The sequence below is a fragment of the Mesocricetus auratus genome, unplaced genomic scaffold (genome assembly GCF_017639785.1).
Source record: "Mesocricetus auratus isolate SY011 unplaced genomic scaffold, BCM_Maur_2.0 Super-Scaffold_100676, whole genome shotgun sequence".
Taxonomy (NCBI): Eukaryota; Metazoa; Chordata; class Mammalia; order Rodentia; family Cricetidae; genus Mesocricetus; species Mesocricetus auratus.
Window position 1 is genome coordinate 131,957,846 of NW_024429266.1, and position 10,370 is coordinate 131,968,215.

The following is a 10,370-nucleotide window of genomic DNA, read 5'->3' on the forward strand; positions in this document are numbered from 1 at the left end:
GATCTGAACCCTGACTTCCCCAGAGTAGAAGTCTCTGAACAGAACTCCATGAGTGCTGACCCCTGTGGAGCCCTGTCTCTGGCACATGCCCCACTGCCATTGCCTGACAGCAGGTTTTCACCAAGTTGACCAGTCTGGCCTTGACCTCATTCTGTAGCTCAGTCAGCCCTTGAACTTTCAACCCACGTGACTTACGTTTTTTCTGTACCTAGGATTACACCACTCGCTCAGAAGGACTTTCTGTGATCATTTCTTTACTTGGTGTTTATCATGAGTCTGTTGTAGAGGCTATCAGGCTGCTGCAGACACACAACAGCTCCTCGACAAGTAACTATCTGAAGCAAGATGAAATAGCACCCATCCCCCCAACCCGTGCCTCAACTCTATACTCCACTTCCAGTCACAGAGGATTTCTATGCTGTTAGCTATGGCTTTGAGCACATTATCTAACTCATACACGTAACTCACTGTTTGAAGGAATGGTAGTGTTCGTCCTTAATCCTAGCACTTGAGAAGCAGAGGCATGTGGATATCTAGGAGTTCCAGGTTAGGCTGGCCTAAATAACAGCGTTCCAGGTCAGTTGTGGCAACGTAGTGAGACCCTAGATTCAAAACCCAAAAGACAGGACTGGAAAGAAAAGTGCCTGCTGCTCTTGTTCACTTCCCAGCACCCACATCAGGCAGCTTACAACCATATATAGCTCGAGATTCAGAGAGTCTGACATTCTCATCTGCCATTCACATGGTGCACAAATATACATTTAGACATTCACATACATAAAATAAAGACTCAACAACACTCAACTTGATTCCCACTTTCATAGGCTGCTCCTTGAAGCATACTTCTGATCACCTGTCCCCTTCTCTTAGTCTGTTTGTTCTAATCCCCAAAATCTTAACAATTCTCTCATTTGTCTAGAGCCCAAAGTTCCTTCTGACCAAAGGCACTCTCTGTGAGCCCTGTAAAACAATTTTTAAGTTACAACCACTGCAGGAGACAGAGCACTTGACCAGCATGCATGGGGTCCCAAATTCAATCCCTGGCAATGGGGGGGGGGAGAAGTTACAAACCTCCAATATACAATGCCACAAAGTAAGCATTCCCATCCCAAAGGGGAGGAATGAGAACATAGCAAGGAAAAAATCAGATCAAACCAAGATGAAAACCCAACAGGGCAAACACCAAATCCTGTAGCTCCATGTAGCATTTGGCATCATCCTGACTCCAGCATCCTTACTTTTAACTGCCTAACGCACACATATTTTCTCTCTTGGGTCAGCTCTACTCCATGCCTGCAGCTTTCTTTGGTGGGCATCCAAGTCTTTGCATTTCCAACATACAGGGGTCTCTATTGCAACTGAACCTTACCTTCATAACTTCATTCAGTAGCTTTTACAGTGCATTGTACTGGTAAGTTGCCATGTGCTTTAAGCTTGTTAAAATGGAACTAGAGAGCAAGAAATCCCTTATATCTCCTTGCTGTCACCATAGATCTGAAAAGCATGTTTATCTCAAGTGTCCTCCAAAGCTCCCTGACCTTGGTCAAACTGCCCCCCTAATTCTGTGACGAAAGAGTGGAAAAGAGCAAACTGCTAATACAACTGTTATTTGTAGCTCAACAACTCTCAACTTGATTCCCACTTTCATAGGCTGCTCCTTGAAGCATACTTCTGATCACCTGTCCCCTTAGTCCGTTTGTTCTAATCCCCAAAACCTTAACTCTATCATTTGTCTAGAGCCCAAAGTTTCTTCCGACACAAAGGCACTCTCTGTGAGATACAAATAAAACCTTGTTGTAATTTAAAAAAAAGTCACAAGAGAAAAAGAACCCATGTGGCAGAGCTCACGTGGAGAGGTTTTTTTTTTTTTAATCTGGGGAAGGGAATGGGAAAGGGGGGAGGAGAAGAAAGACCCAGCCTCTGGGAACAGGAAGAGAAGCGAGAAGCGAGAGAGGAGGGCAGAAAGACAGAGGCAGGAAGAGAAAGACAGTAGGTAGGTAAGGAAGGCCTGCTTTTTAAAAGGAACATAGCTAATAGGCACAGGAGGTGCTTTTAGTGGCTGCAGCTGATAATATATCCTGTCAGGACCCCAAGGACAGGCCAGTACAGATGCCTGAATACTAACATGCCCCTCTTTTGTTTATTAAAAAAGGGTAAGGAGTTAGAAAGGGATAGCAGGTGAGGTGGGGATAAGTATGTGAAGTTGGGAGCGGTCATTGTTATTTAAAACCTCTTGTAAATATTGTCAGTCTTTTGAAAGAATAGTCGTCCCCTCCCCAGCTTCCTAATGAATAGAACCTGGGCTCACAGGAATAGCTGATAGCAATCTACAGTTAGGTTCCTCAACCCTCCTCCTTGCAATTAGGCTACTTAGCACTAACACCTCTTCATTCCTGCTGCTCAGCCTCAGTGGTGGTCTGCCAGCACCCCTCGTACATGACCAAAAACACACTCCTGGGTATGTGACCAAAGACACTCCTCAGCTGATTACTAGTCACCGACCCCTCCCTCATTGTCCTGCATCCCCCTACCTCATTTCCCCCATTTAAGCCTGTACAGAACTTTCATTAAATGGCAGCTTGATCGGAAGGTCTGTCTCGCTGTCATCTCTCTCTTGTCTCATTCATTCCAGGTTTCCGTGGGCTCGAACCTGTTGTGCCCTGCTGGACGGGGCACTTCATGCGTCAGTCATCTTTGGAGTACCTGAGAAAGCTGGGGTGCTAGCCACATCCTAGGGTAACTGGCTGCTTCACTTCACTGTCCAGGCTCTGTGAAACCTTCAGGGGCCACTTAGACCTGGCAAAATGCTGTTCCAGGTGCATCCAAATGGCCTCCCTGGAGCTCACAAGAACATAAGGCATCTGATCCTTTCCCATCAACACAGCCTCACCTGGACACCCTCTTTCTACCCGATTTACGAGGAAACACAGGTGGTTGGTTACTGAGGGCAGTCATTGTAGATTTAGTATCTCTAGGGTGCTGATGGTTCTCACCACCTCGACATGTTTGGTAGTCATGCGCCTCCAGCCTGTGGCTAACAGTTGGTAGTCCTTTCAGTGGGCCCTGCCGCTAAACAAACATGCTGCATGAAACAGAGTTAGTATAAGAGGTTTATCGAGAGAGAGAAAAAAGGTGTTTATTGAGGAAGGGGGAAAGCAGAAGAAAAAGAGTTAAAGGGTGGAACCTCCTTCCATCTATCAGATTGATGGCAGAATGTTGCAAAAGTCCCATAAAACATCAAAAATCCGGAAAGAAGATTTTTGGTAGGTGTGTTCCCCATGAGTGAGGCAGAACAAGATCCAATAGGTTTTTTGTTTGTTTGCTTGTTTGTTTATCAAGCAAGGATTGAACAATAATGTCTCAAGCAGTTTAGAGACTCCTCAAGCAAAAAAAACAGTGGCCCGAACACTGAGCCCAAAGGACATGAGTCCAAGAGATGAGAAGGCATGAAGAAGGCCAAAGGGCAGAGTCCTAAGGACGCTTAGGTCTGAGAAAGTGCAAGCCATTTAGTGAAAGTGGAGACCTTAAGGTCAAGCCGCCCCGTGAATCATCAAGCAAAGGGTCGGGACGAGGGCTCTGAGCCTGAGACCTGTGGTTGCCGGGCACCAGGTCTTGTCCATGAGTCGAGGAACCACAGTCTGGAGATGAGTCCTCACTCTTGGGAAACGGCCGGAGGTGGGGAAGGGAGATGAGCTCACCAATCACGCCAGTGTTGTATGGAGAGACCCAGGAATCCGGAGAAGCGAGGCTGTCATCTGTAAACTGGGTTCCAGGGTGCTGGTGTGTCTCAAACTGCTGGCAGGCATGAGGAAGCTCCAGGAGAGCCTTTCCCAGTCGGGGAACCAATGTTGTAATTAAAAAAAAAAAAAAAGTGGCCCAAGAGAAGATGCAACAGAGCTCACGAGGAGAGGTGTTTTATTTGAGGAAGGGAATGAGAAAAGTGGGGAGAAAAGAGGGAGAGGCCAGCCTCTGGGAAGGGCGGAAGAGAAAAGAGAGGCAGAGAATGGGACAGAGAGAGAGAGAAAGAGATGGAAGGGAGGGAAGGGCCCCCTTTTAAAGGGGAATGTAGCGAATGTGCACAGGAGGTGCTCTTACTGGCTGCAGCTGAGGATGTATCCTTTACAGGCAGGCCAGTAAAGATGCCTGAACACTAACACCTGTGCCCTTGGGAACAGCTAGAGAGTGAACCATGTCCAACAGAATTTACTTTTGTTTACCTCTTGATAGAAAAATGCCTGCAATGGGAACCAGAACCCAGAAAGCCATCCATGGAAAGAAAACTAGGAATTAGAAACTCCAGGTGAGCCGGGCATTGGTGGCGCACGCCTTTAATCCCAGCACTGGCAATACAGAGAAACCCTGTCTCAAAAGAAAGAAAAAAGAAAAAAAAAAAAAGAAGAAACTCCAGCTGACTTCTTCAACAACATTTTCCTAGCCTGTTTCTGCTGGGTGCTGTAAGTTCCCTAGTTTAATGATTCTGCAACCCCAGCCATCTCTGTAGTGTTTCGTGAGTGCCCAGTTTGATTATGGTTTGCTGTCTGTCTGCCACGTCTCGGTATACACTCCTTGGTATTAATTCTTTTATGTTTCTTGCTGTATACTAAACAAAGGCCCTTATTTGAAACCAAAATTACAGCTATCATAGATCATTGTCCAGACTATACTAAAGAGTTTTCTAGGGCCCTTGCTTGGAATCCAGCCATGCTATATGTTGTCTGATATCAGTGGCTTCCAGGTAAGTCTCCATGACGACATAACTCAGTTTGCATGCCTACAAAGCCACATAAATAACACTGTCAAGTTCTGGCTGCTTGAGACGTAGTCTGGCCTTTTGCACCAGAGCTGTAGTGGCCCTGTGTGCCTTAGCATCTCAGCTCCTCCTGGTAGTTGATTCAAGCAGAGAATGCCTTCTGTTGCATGTTTTTGTTTGTTTGTTTGTTTTTGCTTTTAACAAATCTCAATTGTTCTATTTTACCAATAAAGTCTCAGGAGCCGAATACTGGGGTGAAAGCCTGCTAGCTCAGAGAGGCAGAGAGCACCCAGATGACCTTCCTCCTCCTCCAGCATCCCAGAACTCCCCCCAACACACAAGCGGTCTCAAACCAACCACCTCAAACTCAGTGTCCCTGACTTCTACCTCCTATGTAACTCTATGTGTCCCCCTGACTCCCTCTTATTCTGTATGGTTTTTTATTTTTATTTATTTATTTACTTTTTGGTTTTTCGAGACAGGGTTTCTCCGTATTGTTTTGGAGCCTGTCCTGGAACTCACAGAGATCCGCCTGCCTCTGCCTCCCAAGTGCTGGGATTAAAGGCGTGCACCACCACTGCCCGGCTGGTTTTTTCATAATAATCCTACATTCATTTTTTTTGACCTGTTGACTTTATTTAATCCTGCTTATGATACTCAAGCAGAAAGCTTTTGAATTAAAGGTGTGTGCTAGGAATCCCAGCACTCGGGAGGCGAAGGCAGGCGGATCTCTGTGAGTTCGAGACCATCCTGGTCTACAAGAGCTAGTTCCAGGACAGGCTCCAAAGTCACAGAGAAACCCTGTCTGAAAAAAAAAAGGTGTGGGCTAGGGCTGAACCACACTACAGCTAGAAGCAGGTTTCTTCATTAAATAACACAATCCCAGGATTCACACTATGATCAAATATCCTGCAACAGCTGTGTTCTTGGCCCACTCTCTCTTCTTTTGGATGAAGTGTGAAACTTTCCATGGATAAGACCACGCCTTCAGAGTACCATTCCTATTGCCCCAATATAAAGCATGAGCTCTTTAACGGTGCTAATCATTTTGATAATTCCAGTTGCTTTCCCCAACTTGCTTTGTCTGCTACTTTAATCACACACTCTTCATTTTTCCATGTATTTCTACCAGGGGTCACTGTAGATCAGACAAAGAGCAGTTGCCATGCCCCATACTCTGCCAAACAACTTAATCTATTCTTTTTTTAGTTCAGCCTCACTCGTCTTCTTGGGAAATGGGCAGGATGCAGAAATTCCTTCCCAGAATGCAATGTGAATGGCCTCTAACCCAGTTCCCAGTAGAGTTCTTAGGGTTCCCATGAAAGTCTCCTAAACTGGGCCTGGACTATGCAAATTTCTCTCAGCATTCTGGTCTTCCAGTTTCCTACTGGAATGACTCATGAATTCAGCTCTGCTTTCTGCACCCTAGGGCTTCTCTTGGTCACAACTCCATACTCTTCCAGGCCACTATTGCAGACTAGTTCCAGAAGTCCAGGAATCGTGAAGTCAAGTAGTCAAAGCAATAACCGCATCCTATTACTGATTTCCTGTAGTGGTTACGTTACTTGTTACTGTGACATAAGTAGCCTAAGGAAGAAAGGATTTAAGTTAGCTCACAGTCTGGGAGGATAACGTCCTCCATGGCAGGGAAGCCAAGGCAGCAGCTCTTAGATCCAAAGTACAGACCACAAAGCAGAGAAAGGGGAATAGCAGAGCACAGCTCGTTTCCTCTTCCTTATGTTTTTATTCATTCTGGGTTACCAGTACATGGATGGTGCCACCCACAGTCAGGGTGAGTCCTCAGTTAAACTCTGGAAACATCTGGATACAATGTGTCATCAAACACATCAAGTTGACCATGAAAATCAGCCATCACAGTCACCAACTTCAGTCCTCTCATTATACACATTTAGAAATTGAGGGTGGAAAAGAAACTCTGGGAGCCTGGCCTTTGGTAACTTTCTGTCCTTTGACAGCTGCAAGTGGTGGTGACGTCACGTGGTGCCCTCTAGTGTTCAGCTCTGTGCAAGCCTCCCGCATCAGGCTGGTGGCTCTGGATGAGCTAATCACAGGCACTCTGTTTACTGCTCTCTGCCACAGCTGGGCTCTGCTGTCTACCGTGCCTTCTGCCTTCGTGTTACCAGCTCAGTGTACCTGAGGAAGTGTGGCATGAGTCAGTCGCTGCAACACCCGGGGAGATAACAGAAGAGAGTGCCTCCCAGATGGTTTACTGGAACTCATAGTTTGGGGATTCTGAACCACTTCCAGGTTCTAACAAACTAAGATCCTTTTTGCGAAATAGGTTTGTAATTGCATTTTTTTTTCAAGACGGGGTTTCTCTGTATTGTTTTGAAGGCTGTCCTGGAACTCTCTCTTGTAGACCAGGCTGGCCTCAAACCCACAGAGATCTGCCTGCCTCTGCCTCCTGAGGGCTGGGATTAAAGGTGTGTGCCACCAATGCCAGGCTTGTAATTGCATTTTCCCTTGGGCCTCTAGCAAACAAATAACAACATGGACACTTATTAATTATGAAAGTTTGGCCTTAAGCTTAGGCTTGCTTCTAAATAGCTCTCATAACTTAAGATGACCATTTGTATTAATCTATGTTCTGACACGTGACTCATGGCCGTTACCTCTCCTCGTGGGCATTCTTCTTGTTCCACATCTCCTTAAGCCTCTGCCTTTCTTCTTCTCAGAGTTCTCTGTCCCTGGAAGTTCCATCTAACCTCTTCCTGCCTAGAAATTGACCACTCAGCTCTTTATTAAACCAATCAAGAGGTGATTTGGCAAAGACACATCTTCACAATGTGTCTAAGTTGGGGATTTTTAAAAAAGATTTATTTATTTATGATGTATACAGTGTTCTGCCTGCATATATGTCTGCAGGCCAGAAGAGGGCACCAGATCTAGTTACAGATGGTGGTTTGCTGGGAATTGAACTCAGGACCCCTGGAAGAGCAGGAAATGCTCCTAACTGCTGAGCCATCTCTCCAGCCCTAAGTTAGGGATTTTATTGCTGTGCAGAGACACCATGACCACAGCAAGTCTTATAAAAAACATTTAGCTGGGGTGGCTTGCTTAAGTGTCAGAGGTTCAGTCCATTGTCAACATGACAGGGAGCACGGCAGTGGGTGTGCAGATTTGGTGCTGGAGCTGAGAGTACTACAGCTTGCAGGCAGCAAGAAGCCAACTGACAGCCGCCCTGAGGGAAGCTTGAGCAAAAGAAACCACATAGCCCACCTCCACAGTGAAACACTTCCTCCAACAAAGCCACACCTCCTAACAGTGCCACTCCCTATGAGACTATGAAGCCAATTACATTCAAACTACCACATAGTGTAAGCAAATATTCCACAACATAGGTTCTCACTATATAGCTTACGTCTGCCTTAAATTTGTGGTTCTCCTGCCTCCACTTCCTAAGTGTTAGGAGTATAGGCACATGCCCCTGTTCCCAGGCAACAATGTGAAGTGGTTTTGTTGTTGTTGGATGCTGCTCTCTTTGTTATTTGTTCTCTTTCTTCCCCCAGTGCTAGGAATCAACTCCAGAGCCTTGTCTACACTCTACCCTGGACAAGCGCTCTACCATTGTGTCACATAATGGAAGCAAAGAACTGACTCTGGTAAGTTGCCCTCTGACCTACACACACACACACACACACACACACACACACACACACACACACACACACACAGAAATAGAAATTAATTTGAAAAAAGAAACAGCTTAAGCTCCTGTGGTTTTTCTAGTCTCACCCTCTTAATAGTCCTTGGAGCTTCAAACTGTGGCTTCTGTTGCTTCCTCCTTTTTTCACAAGGGCAGGTTTCCCACCTATCAGCAAAGTTGATTATTAAGCTCACAGAAATGCATGGGTCTTACTCAGTGCTCAATGACCACAATGATTCACTGCTATGTCAACATTACCACCTTGTTGTGTACTTAACAATGGAATGCCCTATATTGCAATTTATTTATCTTCCTATTGTTTGACTAAGGCCACATAGTCCTGGGGACAAAGTGGAGTGATGCATATAGGACAATTGCTTACCGGGTTGGGGTGGATCCATGTTTTGTTTGTTTGCTTTGCCTTTTTTTGATCTTTGTAGCAGTGGTTATAACTTAGAATGTATGGGGTTTGGTTTGGTTTTGTTCTGCTCATTATAGAGTATTTGGCAATATGCAGAGACACTTTGTATTGTCACAATTGGATAAGTGCTACTGGCATCTAGTAGGCAGAGGCTAGGAACGCTGATAAGGAATTCGGGACCATTTTCAGGTCTTTTGGTGCACAGTCATAAACACAGACAGACACAAACCATTTCTCCCCAACTCAAGTGTCAATAGAGATAACGTTGCCTTAAAGCTTCCTCAGTATGGATGCATGGTTAGCCCATCTAGCCCATACTCCTTTGCCCTGCCCAGCAGGGCACGACGGGATTCGAGCCCATGGGAACCTGGGAGGCATGAGACAAGAGACACAAGAGAGATGGACAGCAAGACAGACCTTCCTTCCGATCAAGCTGTCGATTAATGAGAATTCTGTACAGGCTTAAATAGGGGAAGGTGGCATTGGCCATGCGGCAGAGGTTGTTTGACTGGAGACACTGAGAAGTGAGAAAGAGGGGAGCGTCTGATATGCTATGGGCAGGAGATCGCACCAGGGAGTTCGGGTGTTAATGAAGTATTCTTAAGCGATGGGTTATCTCTATGGCACCAGGCCATCTGTGGGAAGGCACCTGAGTTTTGGGAAGTGCCTTGGTAAGAAATAGATTTACAGTGACTTAGTCCTCAACATCTCCTCCCTTACTTTTTATTAATGAAGGAGAGGGGTCTGGACTGTAGGTCTGAAAGTCTATAGGGGAATAGACAGTAGGTGTTAGTTACTAGGATCTTAGTGGGAGTATTAAGATGGATTTTTATGATGTCGCCCTTGTATTAGGGCCCTTACAGGTATGAAATAAAAAGGCCATGGGTGGAGATATCCATGAGGGGGCCGTGTCTGTCTTAGGTCAGGGGGTCTCATGGACCAGGGGTGTTTAAAAGCCTCTCCCTGTCATTGGAGATGACATCATAAGATGAATATTCCTGTCTATCAGCTATTCCTGTGAGCCCAGGTTTTATTCACAGGGGAGGGGATGGATAATTCTTAAAAAAGAAAGACATTATTTACAAGAGGTTCTGAATAACAGTGATCACTCCCAACACAGCTTGTCTCACCTGTTTCATTCATATCCAGAACTTCTGTGTGATCAGTCTTCTCCAGACATATCCTGCCAAAGAACTCAGAACCTCCCAGCACCAATGTCTGCATTAACTATTTCCCCATGGAAGCTCAACCCTGTTTTAGAGCTATCATCCAGTTCCACTGATAACCTTCCAGTGGAGCTCGAAGAACCATGAGGGTGGAGAAGGGGGAGGCAGGATAAAGGGGACAAAATTTTGCTACATCAGTAAAAATGGGGACAGACATCTAAAAAATGTTGGCATACCCTGCACTTAAGGTTCCAGGTCTCTGTGTCTGGAGAGCTCTCTGGGCTGGGCACAAAATGGAGGTCTCCCTTTCCAGCAGGACTCCCTCCCTACCTGAGAAGTGTCTGGAGGCTCAGAGGCCTGACCTTG